The following is a 16,616-nucleotide window of genomic DNA, read 5'->3' as shown; positions in this document are numbered from 1 at the left end:
TGCGGTTAATTCTTGAATAAAAATATTAGTGATTAGTTGCCTTTATTAATGATTCTCATAAATATATCATTTAGATGAATATTATTCCTAGAAAAGTGAATATTCCATGGATTCTAAATAGCCAGAAGAAGTTAGGAGTGATTAAGTTACAATATGTTACCTGTACACAAATACAAAATAAAAAGAGGTTAAAAACTCTTAGATACGAATTTGAATGACAAATATTTGCCTACGTTTCACATTGGGCAGCATCTGTTGGACATCTGAGAAGTTCTTTAGCTATAAGGTTCTCTTCCATTATTTTTTTTAAAGAATTGAGTGAGGTTTTTAAAATAGAAAAAAAAGTTTGACGTTGTTATGCATTTTATTTACTTAGTAGTTGGTTTTAAACTTATAATAACTATTAGGAATATAGCAAAATTATATCACTGTGTTCACTCTCTCCTGATTGAAATACTAATTTATTTAGGAATAAACATAAATTAAGCAGAAAAAACATAGTATTTTTACTTTTTTAAAGAACACTTGGAATGAAAATATAAAATTCTAATGATTTATTTTAAAATTTCAATTATGCTATAAATTTATAAATGCATTTTTTGGAGAAGTAGCTTTCATAAGACAATTAAACCTAAAGTTACATGAAATTTTACATATTTGGCCAAATATTTAATTTAGTTTAATATTTAATCCAGACTTTTTTCTATTATACCAAATTATAAAATTATATGATTTTAAAAGTTTCAGTTTAAAATTCTCAGTAACTATAATATTCTTGTAAGAATTTTAATTTAAAAACTAGGATTAAAATAAGTGATACTAAATATCACACTCTGACACTATAAAATAAATAGAACTTTATTTTTACAAGATAAATTTAAGAACCACAAAATTAATAGAAGCATTTTATTACATTAGCATTGATATAGTCAACAATAGTCTTCATGGCAAAGATGTGTGTGGTTAGAAAAAAGCTATAATTTTGAAATTTACATTTAATTAATACAGCTATACATTTATTTTAATCAGTATAAATCCTATAACATAAAACTTTTAAAAGGTTCTTAACCTTATTTAAAAAAATCTCCATTTCATTTAAGAAGAGTTTGTTCCATACTGAAAAACTCATTTTTAATGCAAATAACATTTGTTATGAGTTTATCTATATGCTGCATCCATATCAGATCACTTCAACTTCGAGTGGGTTCTTCTCTAAAGAAGTCTTTGCAGACTAAGTATGGATATAATAAATTCATCACAAAGATTTCAAGGGTAAAAAGAGTGTATATATTAGCGTGAAGCAAATTTTTCAACTTCTTCCTCAAACATACCTCATTTTTTTAGTCCCACACTTAATGTCTGAGAAAAATCTGGGTTAATTATCAAAGCAAGAAAACAATACTTTACCTCAAACCTTAATTTAAAAAAAATTAAGCAACCTCTATTTGTTATCTCTGTCTTACTTTTTTCCTTTATGAGATCTTAGTTATCTGGAGAAACTAGGAAAAGTCTTCTCTACTCACCTATTGAACACAAGGTTTTTCACTCCAATTTGTAATTTATTTCTATGTAAAATTTAAGAGACGAAAGGTACAAAAATGTAATAAAAGAAATAACATGACAGATTTAAAACTAAAGCATTGACTTTTCACTACTGTCCAGAATAGAAATTATCCAAGGAGCTTCGGTCAAAATTAAAATCAGGCGGCCTTCTCAAAAAGTACGATACGACGAGAGTTTTAAAATTTCACAGATTAAATGTTTCTAGGAGCTTAATGTTGTCACTATTTGTTGCGATTCAGTGTCATCTAGCTTTTGTAACTGATGTCCTGCAGCTTTTGGGCAGCAGAGGGCGTGCTGGCATTGTTGACGCCATCTACCTTCTGGTGCACTGAGCTAGTATCTTGTTCCCAGGAAGGAAACTTAAAATGTTTCTCTGGAGGGTTGTCTTTGAGCATCTCAAAGGGTCAAGCTCTTCCTAAATTATTCTGAGAAGCTTTAATTTCAGACTATCAAATGAAAGTTGTGATTGTCAAGGGGCCCACATGACACTGCTGTGCCCAAGTTCTCCAATTGTGAAGCTTGCATTGTTTTATTGCAAAAATGCTGAGCACACGCTTTCATAGCAGACAGATTGGCAAAGGTCATTAAACTGAACTATTTTTTAAAAAGTAGAAAGTACAGTCTTAAAAATATAGAAATATTCCGGATCAATAACCACTCTAGATTTACTCACGGCAACAAGAACACTAAATTGTGTTACCTTATTTAAGTGGTATTTTACCTTCTTTTACATCATGCATTTCATTTCTGTTTAGCAAATAATTTTAAAATTGGTTAATCTTTCTGGAGGAGGAGTTTAGATTGCCCTAAACAGGAAGGATTAGAGTGAGGGGGATTAGGTGTGTTTCCTATTATGTAATATGAATTATAATGCAACTAGGGCAGGAGTATTTTGCAGTCTTGGACCCTTGTTGCTTCGTGAAATATCCGAGGGAGTGTGGATGCAGGAGATCAGTGCAGAAGCATGAACACTGGAAGGAAAACAAGGCTTCCATGATAATATGTACTGCTTTAAATCCATTCCAATTTCCAATGACTGCTCTTAATTGGCAAAAGAGAAATGTTCCTCGATGCTTTTCTTTCATCATTCGAAGAGCCCATTTTGTCCCAGTGTTTTACCTATTCCCTCCTAAGTTATATAAAATGAAATATAAACCTAATCATTAATGGACATGAAAGACCTAACTCACAGAGTTCTAAAATCACAGGCAAATTAAATCCACCCTGAAGGAGGGAGATGAGAGTATCTCCTGCTGAGGATATTGCACTTTATTTTCTGAATCATTTGATATACCTCCATCATTCAGGAGTAAACGAACAAATCGGATGAAATGTATGACCCATTTATGGCCCATTTCTGTGTCTGGATCAAAGTTGGTGTTGCTGCCTCTATTGCCAATCTGGAGTGTTTTATCCATTCCTAATTTTGACATTGTTTATGTTTGTGAATTTTTAAACAAATTCAAGCAAATGTAGTAATTTCTTTCGGGACCCCAGTCTGGTTAGAAATTGGTTGATTTTTGTTTCTCTTTCTCTTGTCTCTTTGATTCATTATTCAGGGCATTTAAATTTTTATTATTTATATTTAATGCATTCAATATCCAGGTCAGCACGATGAAATATGATGAGATATACAGATTTATTGAATATATTAATACTGACCCATTTGACCCTCGATTCGTAAAGCGAATCTTCACTGCCTGAGATTTAGTAAACCACCCTGACGTTTTCCGTCTCTTGGAGCTAGGAGGATGAAGCCGCTGTGGTGTTTTTTCCGCAGTGCGGGTTTCAGGCCTGCTGCCCCTGCAGTGCCTCCCGCCGGCCGGGAAGCGCAAAGCAAGTTCGGTGCACTGGAGCGGTCTGCAGAGCTCTGAGTTGTGCATCGCCTAGGAAAGCTGCCCTGATGCTAGCTTGGCCCGAGGCTGCAGGGTGGGAGGGCTTCTACTTCGTCTTCCCTAGTTGGTCCCCATCACTTCTGGGAAGTCTGGAAGCCCACACTGGCGTCCATCGCGAGTCCCTTTGGGGACTACACCGGCACTGTTAAGGAGCATAGCTGAAGACCTTACGTTTGTTTGCATGTTTTGAGGAAGATGACTTAAGAAAAACAAAATAGAAGCTTCTTCTCATTCTCTTTCTTGCAAGTTCTTGATGCCCACTGCTTAGATTCGGGTTTCAGCCTAAAGAAACTGAAATTGTTTTCCAATATACACACAATAACTCTATGTGTATAACTGCACGAAAACCGAAAAGTACAAGCCAAATATGGCAACAGCTAGAGTGGACTATTCCGGTAAAATATTAGGTTTCGCTATATTCGGCACTTCCATAATTTTATTGTTCTTTCGCAAATTACCTAGTCCCTGTTACTCTTTTAGGTGGGTGCGGGACGGTCGTATTGCTTTTTGGTGAGATTACGGAGAGGAGGGCTGTGGTCAGCACCGCGGACAGCACCAGGCGAAAGCGGCGCGGCTACTTTGGTGAATCCTCTTAGCTCCTCTCCTTTGTTCCCAGCCCCTGCAGGCCAAGGCAGAACAAAGACATCTATCAAGGCCCGCTTTCCTGATCAGCCTGGGTTTCTCTTTGGCTCCAAAGCCACGGTGCGGAACTACTACCTTACCAAAGTCCACCTCACTGGCTTCCAAAAATTAATCCACCAAGTTCTTCTAAAGTTTCTGGCCTGGCCTTTTTCCATTGCCCTACACTTCTGACTGATTTGGCCATTGTGACTACGCCGAAACAGTAAATTATCTTGGCTTTTTAAAGCCAGGCAAGGCCGACTGGTGACTAGGAAGAGAAAGGAAGTTGTGGGGCAGGGGACGGAGGATGTTCCGAGCTTCGCGAAAGAGTTGAGACATTGGAGGTTTCTTGCGCAAGGTGGTTATTATGCTCTCTCTTCTGTTTTGTTTCCGCAGCTTCGCCCAGGATTACAATCAATCACACTACCTACTCTTTAAACAACTGCTTTATAGTCGCTCGACTCTCTAGAATAAAACGGAAACTACTGTTCTCCTGACACCTGTCATTGAAGCTCCTTTAAAATCCCCCTGAGGGATTTGCCTGAGGATTTCCGAGGCTTTTACTTAAAACTATGACCCTCTGCTTCGCCACAACACTAGGTTGGGTTTGGAATCAGTTTGAGGGTCTTTATGCGGCAGAGGATGGGTTCTTTCTATCACCACTGAAACCCCCTTGTAACTGCCTTTTTCCCTTTCTTATCATGAGGCTTTGGGGTCCTTCAACTGCAGCCGTAGGCTCCGCTCTTGGCATTCACCGCGTGCCTTAATTGTATGACATTAAATCAAGGTCCGCTGTGAACACGGAGGGCAGAGTCTGATCTTGATCTGGAAAGTAACTGACCCACTGCGAACACCACACGTCTTCTCCTGCCCTTCCCCCTCCTCCAAGCTCTGAGTCCGTACGACTCCCCCGAAGTCATAACTCATAAGCCCGGCTCGCGTCTCAGCTCGCCTCCTGCCGCAGCTGCCAGAGCCGCTGCTAATTAGTCTGCTCTGTGGAAGTGTAGACGATGCATGTGTCTGCGTATACATACATATGCATATATCTGCATGCCATTTACAGCACACCTAAAAACATACATTCGCCTATAAATCTAGTTTTCAAATGACGGCGTGGATCGAAGTTAATTACCCCTCTGGTACAGATCTAATTTCGTAATCGTGTTATTTTACTGAAGGCAATTAACCGAGTTGATTCGCCCTGCTTCTCTTCTAAGTCACTTGAAGCAGGTTTTTAGGACCGCGCCATTGCTTGTTTTGCTGCAGAAAGTTTTGCCCATCATTTCCTACTGTTGGGAATGACATCCAGCACATCAAAGGGGAAATAATCATGCGTCTGTGTTTGTAAGATAAATACCCAGATATGCCTAGTCTCTGTGTCCTCTGATAACGTTACCGCGGTTTTGGATGGGAGATCTGGGGAAGAGATGAGAGTCCAAGGACGTGCTGGGTCATCTTTCTTTGTATTGCGGAAAAATTAACTCAACCGCACCTGCCTAGTCCCGAGAGGGCTGGGAGGCCCATCTGGTCTGGCTACAGCTTTGCTGCAGAGAGAAAAGGCTGTCCTAAGGCTTCCCCTGCCGGGAAGAGCGGACCTCGGGTCTGCGCCCCACCGGGGGTTACGGTTCAGAGCAGCGCGGCGGACGCGCACTCCGCAGACTGCGACAGGAGTCTGGAGGACGGAGGAACCAGGGCCCGGAGGAGGGAGGGGAAGCAGGAGAGAGGAAGGGGTGAGGGGAGTTGACCTCTACGGGTGGTGCCCTCTGCACTGCAGGCAGGAGGCGGTGGGTTCAGTGGCTCTTTTCGCGGCTTCCCCTGCGGCGAGGTCGGCCCGAGGGACAGGCCCGATCCGGCTCCAGCATCCGAGGGAGGGAGGATCTTGCGCCACAGCGGCTCCGGGGCGGTGTAGAGCCCAGCTGCGGCTGGAGAGGGCGCCTAGAGCCGGTCTAGCGCAGAGACCCGAGAAGGCGCCCCTGAAAAACAGAGTAACAGTATGGAATTAAAGAGGGATGCAGAAGGGAGGAGGAGGAGGCTGAGGAGAAAGGGTAGGAGAAGGGAGGGCGCAAGCGAGGGAGATAAGGTGACGGGAGCACAGGGCCCTAGCCGGCTGCCGCGACTTCGGTCCCCAGGTTCCAGCCGGGCGCTGAGAGGCCCACGGCGCGCGGAGCCCGGCGCGCGCAGCCCGGGAGGGGAAGCGAGGTGGCAGTGCGCGAAGGTCCCGGCAGCGGAAGCCGTGAGGTGGGGGCCAGATGCTGCGGCTACGCGGCCTCCAGAGAAGAGATTTCGGGAGCTGGAACTGTCAAAACGCGTCCGCAGAGGATCCTCAGTACAGTCCAGCCGTTCTTGCGTCCTATGCCCTCCTTTCCCAGTCTCTTCCCTTCCCTCACACCACACTTCGGGTCTGCACTCTCCAATCTCCACCCCTTCTTGGTTTAGGACGCTGCGAACTGCAAGAGACCGGCAAGTCCCAGCAAGAAAATCGAAACGATCGATGAGGGAAAGAATTACATATACACATAGCCCTAGAAACCCGAAGGAGAAAGACCTACTAGCTCTGCTCAGACATGCAGAGGACCAAAGCCTTTTCAATCGCCGCTCAGCCGTTCACAGAGGAAAGAGGAGGCTGAGAGGCTTCCGCGGTATAAGGTGCTTTAGGGTGGAGGTGGGGGTGGGGAGGGGGTGGGTCGGAGCAGTCCGGTCTTTCCCCCTCGCTTGCTGATCCAGAATTAGGGATTAATGGCTCGCTCCAGCCAAACAAATAAGGCATCTGCCTTCAGCACAAGAGGATTACACGGGCTGCTGACGTCACCAGTCAGACAGATGTTGGCTCCCAAAGTCCTGAGTAGCTCGCTGTGTCCTTGAAACCAAAGAGCCGCAGAAGGCGCTTAGCCCCCAGTAACTGCTCCTGGGAACAGCAAAGGGCGCGCGCCCTGCCCTTGCCTTTACTCCCACGGCGGCAACACAGTGGCCCAAAGACAGCCCTCTAAGACGACATACCCCCAAACTCCCCGGCCTTTCCCCATAGCCCTACAGTCAATGCTCAGGCTTGCCCAAGGCAAGGCAAAGTTATCATTTTCGGTTGCCTCTCCCTAAAATGGAGACAAGAGCCGACACCCTCTGTACGTCTCATCTAGACCCCAAATTCTAAGCTCTTGGGCTCTTGATCGCTCACACATGATTGGCCAAGCAAAAGCAAAATAAGCATCTTAGGTAGGACAGAACCCACGCTCCAGATGAGGGGCGGCCTCTTAATTATGTGCGCAAGCGGCAGAAGCAGGGCTTATCTGCATCTCCTCTTCTCGCCAATGCCGCCGTCCTTTACCAAGGCTAAATTTCAGATTTATGCTTAATCTTATCACGAATGCCATTCCCGACGAATGTGCCTTTCTAAACAATGACCATCTCCCAACCGAACTCTGCGTTCCAACCAGAGCTCTGGGCCACCGCTCAGTTAGCCACCGGGACCTCACCATGGTCCTGATTATTGCACTTGCTTTTCAAGTACTTTGAAGACCTTGTTTAAAAAAAAAAAAAAAAAAAGCAGCTGTCTGCGTGTGTCCTTGTCCAAAACATATCTAGCATCTAATTTTAAGAATATATACATCCAGGTAACTGCATTCTATAACCAGATCTGATGAATAAAGACCAATCATTAATTTATAAACCCTAAACACTCTTTAATTTGATGTTTTAAAATTCAAATTCAAATACAAACTATTTTATCGAATTTGCATATTGTTTTTGCTTTATATGATTCCCCAGGCCTTTACAGCTCACAACTGAAGGCAGATTATAAAATAAGCCAAAGGACAGACGAAATTGGAAATTTAAATGAGCAATTTTGAATGTGTTATGTAATTCACAAATGAAATGGCTTTAAGTGAAGTTCAATTCTGTAAGGGAATAAAGGCAATTCAAACAATATATAAAACAAAATAATTGATCTCTGATACAGAGCCATGCTTAACCAATCCTGTGCCCCAAATGATCAAATAAGTATACATGAAAAAGAAATGTTTGCCCACAACATTGCACCGTTGGTTATAGATAAAATGCCTAAACAGGAGTAGTAGTGCCTGGATTATATCTCCATTCAAATTATCCCTGTCTATCAAAGTGGCATGTAATTTTTCCAGTTTTATGCATTTAGAAATTCAGTCACTGATAAAAATCAATTTAATTTGCTCTAGTGTCATTCAGCTAATGCTGCCTAAATCAGTAAAATTTCTCTATTCTCACGCTGCTTCAAGGCCTTATAAGAAAGTGCCTACATCTTAAACAGATGGATTTAAATTTGTTATTAGCTAGTAACAAAAGGTAGACCTCATCTTATTTTAACTGGATAAACAACATAGACTGAGACACGGCATAGAAGTAACTATTTCTTTGAAACTTGCTAGAATACGTTTGAAATGCTATACTTCAAAGGAATCTACTTCCTTCTAAAAAATCACAAAGGTTTTTGCCTCCCAACATGTTTTGAATGTAGACTCCTATTCTGCTCTCAGAAAATTTACTAGAGCTCTTTTTGCTCAGTGACTTAATATTAGTTCGCTGTCCATGGTCTTGATCCACATGAATGCTAATGGTGCATTTTGAAAAATGTAAATCACAATGTTTCTGCACCAATTTGATGCTCTAACATTTTCAGATAATGTCAAAGGGGGAAACACCTATAGATTTTAGGTTCTCTCCCCATTCCAGCTGTTTTCATTTTTCTATATTTGCCACCATATTGAGAGTCCAGGAAACAGATGGGGAAAGTTTGCATTTCATTATTTTGAGCTGACAAAATCACCACCCATTTGGTTTGAAGACTTGTAGAAAATAAGAAATAGTATTTTTTCAATCTGCAAAAAAAAAAATTTTATTTTTGCTTTCAAAAAAGTAATAGATATCCTTGTACACGCATCCTTATCCACTTTTACAAATGGTTTAACAAGTACAGTAATGTTTACAAAAATGACAACTTAAGAATAACAAAAAGCCAAACAACAACCTTCTCCACTCTCTCTAGGTAGGTATAGACATAGATATATCTCACATACACACACATACATGAGCACTAAACACTGAACTAAAATAAATCCCTTCTCTTACACCCTGTAATTTTTTTTCTAGTTAAGAAGCCATATGCTGAGTACCTAAGGCTACTTAGTAATTCCTTCTGTCCAAAATAACTTTTCACCTTCAGGTTAAAAAGCAAGATTGACCTGGCAGAGTAACATTTAACCTCTCCTGGGGTTTCCTCAAGGGGGAGAAAGAATAAAGAAAGAAAAAAAAACCTGCCCCCCTTTCTCCCAGCATTTAATTGTTTTTCGTCTTTTACCTTTCACTTCTGATTATCATAAGTATGTACTTACTATATATGTATACAAGCGCATACCAACAGACATTTATTTTCTGAATCCCTGAGAGCCACTGCGGATATCTGATGGGCACCGACCTGCACAAACTGGTCATATTTTTGCTCTGATTACACAAGTATCCCAACAGTAAGAAAACAGGCTCTTGCCCAAACAGAGGTTGGTGCCCACGGCAGGCCACGGGGCTGGACTTCAGTGATTCACGTTTTCCCGGACACGAGAAGGCTACTTTCTGAAGAAGTATTTAGAACTTAGGAAAATCCTTGTGCCGGAAGAAAATGGCCTAAACACAATAGGACTCGCCATTTTCTCCTTGTGTAGCACAAAGCGCTCGGCGCTGCCCGGCACACAAAGAAAGCGTGGGCCCGCGGAATTCTTGCACATTTTCAAGAGGCCAAAAAAAACCTACCGCAGAACCGGTTTCTCCCACCTGGGCACTCTGAGACACCCTTCCACCTTCACTCAGCCCTTGTCACAAGAAGGTCCTTCTTTTGAGATGGAGATAGAAGACCCAGCGAAGGCGCAATGCTAGCTAGCCAGCTAACCCTGGCAAGACTTAAGTCCTGAAATCCGAGGGGCCCGGCCGCCGCAGCCCGCGTCTCCCTTCTAGGCCGGGGGCGCGCGCATTCCCTCCCTCCCCCTCAATTCCATCCCGTCTCCCAAGCACGTCTGGGAGTTCGGGAGTTTGGGAACTCCGTGACCTGATTTCCATCCAGTGCCAGGAACTAACCTTGCGGCCAGGAGCCGGGCGGGAGGCTCTCAAGGATGCTCGCGACGCGGGAACCCCTCAACTCCGCGCCTCGCGACGCCCCCCGCCCGCTGCTTCAAATCGCCGTTTCCGAGACAGAGAGTGCCTTGTTCCGCACGCCCACAACCTGCGAACACTTCACCCGCTCACGTGCGGAAAGCGCAAGCTTCGAGGAAGCCCCTGTGAATGAAAACACCCAAACACAACCGGCGCCCCGACTCACAAAGCGCACACTCTCAGTCCAGCCGGAGACCCAGAGCTCGGGTAAAGCAGGAAAAGATCGTACTTACAGCCTGTGCGCGTTTGGGTAATCCACATCTCAGCACGTTTGGTTGGTTGGTTACAAAATATATGCACATCTCTATATATTTGATTTTGCAAATCTTCCATCGTTGAGAAGGGACGACAACAAAAGTCTTGTAGCCTAGCGGGGATGGGGGAGGGGGATGGAGATTTTCATTGTCTACGCTGTGCACACGCAGCCCGAAGAAAGACGCTCATTGCCGTGTGGGGATCCTTCTACTTTGTGCTTGAAATTCAGAAGCTTTCAGCGCAGTAAAGCGGGGGTTTGGTCTCTTCCTGCCTCCCTCCCTCTGCGTTCTCGTTTAATCTCTCTCTCTCTCCTTCTTTTCCCTCCTCTCCCCTCCCTCTCTCTCTCTTCCACAGCTCCAAGTCTCTCTCTCTCTCCTCTCTCTCTCTCTCTCTCTCTCTCTCTCTCTCTCTCTCTCTCTCTCTCTCTCTCTCTCGCTTTTTCAAAAGAGGGCAGGTCGCTTCCTGCATCCCAATGAGTTAAATCAGTCACTTACTTCTCATGCATCAGCAGCCTCTGTAACAACCCAAGGGCTGCAGGCACAAAAGAGCATTTAGTTGCCTCCAATTTGCGTAGAAGGCCTGTCTTTAATTTGTTTTTGGAATATAATTAAATCATGTATTTCAAGTAATATGAAAATACCAAGTTCTCAACTTCAGCGAATACTAAGTGCTAATGGGCACCCTTGAAAATATACCTCTTCTTGTTGGCGTCCTTAGAAAGGGCCTAGGACGCCCCAGGAATGGAGAGGCCAAGGATTTGGGCCCAATCCACCCGACCCACCCCCTTTCACACGTCAAGGTCATAGTCATATGATCTTCCATTGCTTTAAAATGGAGCCTTTCTATCAACCCTTCGCCTTGGAAAGCAATGAAATCTTTTTGTGGTATGTGAAGATCTGAAGGATTAAATAAATAAATAAATGCATCCTTAATCTGAAATACACACGTAAGCAGAATCAACCGTGATCAGACGCTGCGACGGGAGGGGGAGACTGATAAACCATGTGAGAGTATGTGGCTTTCATCTCCCCCCTCCTCGCCTGGAGAATACTGAGGTCTCTCTAGTTTTTGCTCTGGTTTCTTTTGGCGGCTTAGCGGGCCTTACCCAGCCACAGGACCAGCGCCTTTTTTATTTTTAAAGAGCGTCTCTGAGAAGTCCAGATCTCCAAGGCACTGCGCAGTGGTCAGGGGGGTAGTGTGTATAGTTCCCCCTTCTCTAAAAGGGCTGGGGCACAAAGAGCAACTCTGCCTTCCCGCAGTTTCTCTTTCAGAAAAATCCCCAGGCCCGGCCATTGTTCTTCCTCAATGAAGGGGGGCGAGGGTGACAACAGAGAGACCTCCTCTTCCCCACTCCACGCAACTCCTCCCTCACCACACCCAAGGCCACTGCTGGGGAGAAATTTGGGTATATCTTCTTGCTCCTGACACTCCTGTCTGGGAGATCATGGGATCCAATGTCATTAATATCTTGGTTATATTCTTTGCATTTTCTTCAGCAATATTCCGTTAAGTCATCAGCACCCCACCCTCCTCTTCTGGTTCTAATAGCTCTTGTTCAGAAACACTGCACCGGATGGCAAGGAGGTTAGCACTGCAGATAACCGCATTTAATTCCATCAAAAGGAAATGAAACAATGTAACTCGCCACCTCCCGCCTCCGAATATTAGCTCTTTATGCCCTAAAATCACCCCGGGGTTTTGAGTAAGGCCATGTTTCTTTCACCTTGAACATTTATCAAACCGGACTCTGCCGCCTCTGCTGCCGCAGGAGAACGCACAGGCCGCCAGCAACCAGCTGACATCTGCTGGAAAACTCCAACAATACCTCCAACGGGGTCGTTTGCAAAACGTGAGAACCAAAAACGGAAGAAAGACCTTGTTTTAAACAAAGAGAAAGTGTATATACGTGTGTGTGCTTGTATACCCCAAATGCTGGATTTGGGGACTCGAATTCTGTAAGATAAAACGACATATCTGTGTTTGAGCCCAGCCCCGAAGGCCTCTGCACCGGTGTTTTCCTAGCAGAGAGACACAACGTTCTCTTTGGAGGCACCGGAAGGAATGTGCATCGTCCGCCTGCCCTTTATGTTTCACAGGATGATGCTCAATCTATCCGTTTCCAGTTTATTGACCAGGAACCTGAGACGGTTAAAGATCGGCAACTTCTTGCCAAAGCCTCGGGAAGCCAGGGTCACGCGGCGCGGCACCAGGTCTGGCTGCAGAGTAGGTGCGGCTCTGCCCTGGCTAGCCAGAAGGGTCTGCTCTGTGGGATGACAACTCATACGACCCCGGGTGGGTCCTTAACCCATCAAATGCCCCATCCCCTCGTCCTGGCTCTGGCAGTGTCAGCTTTCTTCATCTTCCGGGGTCCTGGCATTTCAGCCTTGCTGGTGGGAGGCCTTAGGAAGAAACCCAGGCGGTGAGTGCTTTTCCTGTGGATGGGCCGCTCCCTCGCCCGCGGTTTATTCTAAGTTGTAGCTGCAAAGGGAAAAGCTGGAGATCAGAGGAGAATGCAGGAATTTTTACGCGGGCCTTTCACCCCCCACCCCACCCCCAACCCAAACAGATAGCTGGGCCAGGACACCTGCAAGGCAGCCTGCAGCCGCCGCCTCCGAGTAGCTCTCCGGACTCGGGCTACTGTGTCGGATCAAATAAGGTCACCTAATGTTCTCGGCCCAGATCGCTCTGTCCCCTCCCAAAGAATCTTTCTCTGGACACCTTTCGGTCCTTTCGGAGAACAGAGCTTCCGATCCCGGCTTTCCAACCCGGGCCCAGGAACCTGAATGGGTGACTTCTTTCCAGTCCCAGGATCTTTCAGGTTTGCCTTGTACTCAAACCTCCCCCAGCTCTGCACATCTTGTCGCCTGGGCTTGGAGCTTATGAAAATGTAACCCAACTCATTGCCTGGAGTTGTTGCTAATTAGTGGATAATAAACTTCTGTAGACAGGGCACAAAAGTCTTTTAAAAGTGCAAAGGTATTCTTTGTTATGGCATCAGAAAATACATTAGCATATCAATTGGACTGGGGGGACCGGACAATGAACCCTCCTCCCCCCTTGCTGCACTTAGTTTGCCGCCCGCCGCTGCCTCCTCCTTCTGTCCTTCCTCCTCCTCTTCCTCTCACTGCTCCGAGAGCTGTCAAACAGCAGTTGGGGACCGCGGAGTGGCGGGCCGGGGCCGAGTGGGCAGGCGCAGTGCGAACTTCCTGCCGGCCACCAGGCCGCGAGGCCTGCGCGGAGCCCTAGTCTTCGCCCCGCGCCCAGGCGCGCGCTGGCGGAAGGTGGAGGCGCGCGGCGGGGCGCGAGGGACGCAGAGGCTGAGAGTGGCGGGTCCCCGCGGCCGCGAAGGCGTGGACCCGGCCTGTCCCGGGAGGACGGCTTCCCACGGCCCCCCACAGCGCCCCCTCCCTGCGTCCGCGGTTCGGGCCGGGAAAGACCTTTGCCTTCCCCCGGCCGCGCGAAGCCCCGGCGGACTTTACACTTCTTTGACCACGTGGAGCCACCAGCCCCCCCCACCCTCCTCCGGCCTCTCCCGGGCGGCCCGCTGACCTCCCGACCCTCACTTGCACGCTCCTGGGGCCTAGCGGGCGTTCGGGACCAGCCGAGGCCTTCAGTTTCAAGGCAGCCGTGTCCTCGGGGGCTGCGGGTCCTCTTGGCTGGTCCCGTGCCGAGGTGCCCAACAACTGGCCGCTCGGTAGCCGCCGAGGCGAGGCGGCAGGAGCGGCCCAGGCCTCAGCAGGCCTGGCCGAGTCTCCGCGGGACCTCGCCTGGCCCCGCCGCGGCCCCCGCCAGCCGCGGGCCCCCGCCCCAGCCGGCCCTGCGGGAGCCGGCGTCCCGGGCCGACGGCAGCATTAGAATGCCTGCCCCGGGCCGGGCACTAAAGCAGAGAAGTAAGTCTCTCGGAGACGGAGACGCGGCCCAGGCCTGCGGAACCCGGGCTGCCAGCTCCCTCCGCGCCTCTGCCCAGCTGTGCAGGCCCTGGAGCGCGTGGGGCAGGGAAGGGGACCTGCGGAGCCGCCTCGGGCTCGGGAGAGGAGGAGCGGAGAATGGCGCGGGAAGAAAGGAGAAGGGGAGGCCCGCAGCGACGGCGCGCCGCGGTCGCCGGCGGCCCGGGACTCGCTACTTCAGGCCGGCCTGGAGGAGCTGCGGGCCGGCAGCTCGCCCCTCCACCGCGAGGCCCCGCCGACCCGCAATCCCGGCCAGGAAACGTTTCCTTTTATTTTTTTTTCTTCCCCCTCTCCCCCTTTCCCCTTTCTCCCTAGAGGCAGTTTCCGTCCTCCAAATGCATTTCAAAAAAAAAAAAGAAAAGAAAAGAAAAGAAAAAAGAAAACTCCGGGGCACTCCTTTTCCACCCGTGTCGCCTTTTCCTAACACTGGTGTTTGGCGAACAAACCCAAACTCACGCAAATTTCCCCGAAAATGAACCGCTTTAAGGCACGGGAGGGAAAATGTCGGGGAAGAAAGTGGAGGTCAGTGTTTCCCTAAATGCAAAACATTGGAGAGGAATCTGAAAAGAGCTTTACTTTCTCTGCGAAATCTCCATTGTTGCTTGGCAAACAATGGGAGCCTGGGCGACTGCAGGACTGTGAGAATGAATAGGCGATCCGCGGGATGTGTGCGGGTCAGTGCTTGGGGTCCTGGGCCTAAAGCCCCTTTCTCAGCTTGCCACAATAAACCAGAGCAAGGTTTAGTCTTTACTGGGTCACCGGCCATCTCCTATTATTCAACACTTCACAACAAAAACACTTATTAATCAGCGCTGACCAGAGGCCCCTATTGAAACAAGAGAAGAGGGGAGACTGGGAGAGAGAGAGAGAGAGAGGGGTGAAAAGAAGATTGAGAAGCCCTGGACAGATCTTTCTAAAGCCAGAGCAACCATAGGGTGCTTTCCTCCAGTGGCCAAAGTTTATTTGACACAACAAAGTTTCTAATCAGGCCACAGAGACCTGGATTTCTCATTTGCCTTACTGCCTGTCTCTTTCTCGGAAGATGTTGGAGACTTTGTTGCGAGGAAGGATGACTTTAGGTCAAATTACCAAGGCCTGATCTTAAAGATCTAATTGCTATTGGAAGAGAAACCTGTTTACCAGCTGGGCCTCCACACTGGAGATGGCGCAAGGAAGACTGTCCAGCTCTTCTCTGGGCACCCTGCTGATGGATGAGGTGTCAGGCCAGTAGTCATGTGAGGACTGGTTTCCAAATGGTATGAGCAGTAGTCAAATGTGCTACTTTTTGGTGATACTGAATGCAATCTGTAGATTTTCTAGTTATTTCAGTCTGGATGTATTAAAAGACTAAACTTGCTTGCTAGAATGAAGAGGAACTGATTATTCCCTATGCTTAGGCAAGGATTTTAAAGTAAAGAATGTGATGAATAGTTTTAGAAAAGAAAACAGTTCAGAATGTTCCATACCACTAAAATCAATGGGCTCTTCGCTCAACTTTGATAATTTTTACATAACTTATTTAATGTTTGTAACCTAATTGTATTTCCTTTGTTTATCTGGTTGAATGATAACTGTGAACACATGCTCAGACATATATGAACACTCATGTACATCAAAGTGAAGTACTACATACATCAGCTTTATGGATGAATTGAATCCATTTGGAACTCAGCTAGACATTTTTGATGGCAAAATTTTGTTGCTTTTTGATTTGGGGTTGGAAACCAGTATTTCTTGCTTATTCTGTCTGTTTTACATTACTCAGGTTGTAATTTAGCTAAGTGAGCAAAGCTCTTTGTAATGGCTGATGTGTACCAGTGAACGGAGGCAGCAGATACTGAACCTTGCTTGTCAAAAGACATAAAACAATTATTTTCCTAAAGATAGAGAAGTGAAATGTCAAAGCAGTATTCTTTTAAGTTTAAAATTTTGTTTGTGTGCACTTTTGGATTTCTGTGTGATGTAACTAACCATTTTACTTGTTATGATTCAAAGAAACCTTTAAATCCAGAAAATGTATGGATGGGGGATTGTGACTTCAGCAAATTAAGCTGTAGAACTGGATGGCTTGGTAATGAAAGCAAGAATGTAGAATTACTTGGTAGTAAACTATACTGGTATTTACCAGAGTTTATGTAGTAAATGCAAAAATGAGTTGCATGGT

General features: G+C 46.1%; 1 long non-coding RNA gene across 1 annotated transcript; it reads right to left on the bottom strand.

Annotated features, from left to right (window-relative positions):
• Nucleotides 1-891: 891 nt before the first annotated feature.
• On the bottom strand, nucleotides 892-10,843 carry LOC108410220 (uncharacterized). The gene is made up of 3 exons (XR_001856446.3): nucleotides 10,484-10,843; nucleotides 5,825-6,052; nucleotides 892-4,077 (listed from the first exon to the last, which is right to left on the bottom strand). It is a non-coding gene; the product is annotated as an uncharacterized lncRNA (long non-coding RNA).
• Between the last annotated feature and the right edge of the window lie 5,773 nt (nucleotides 10,844-16,616).

Source organism: Manis javanica, chromosome 2 (assembly GCF_040802235.1).
Source record: "Manis javanica isolate MJ-LG chromosome 2, MJ_LKY, whole genome shotgun sequence".
Lineage (NCBI taxonomy): Eukaryota > Metazoa > Chordata > Mammalia > Pholidota > Manidae > Manis > Manis javanica.
Note: the sequence above shows the minus strand (reverse complement) of the source record. Positions and strands in the feature narration are given on the sequence as shown.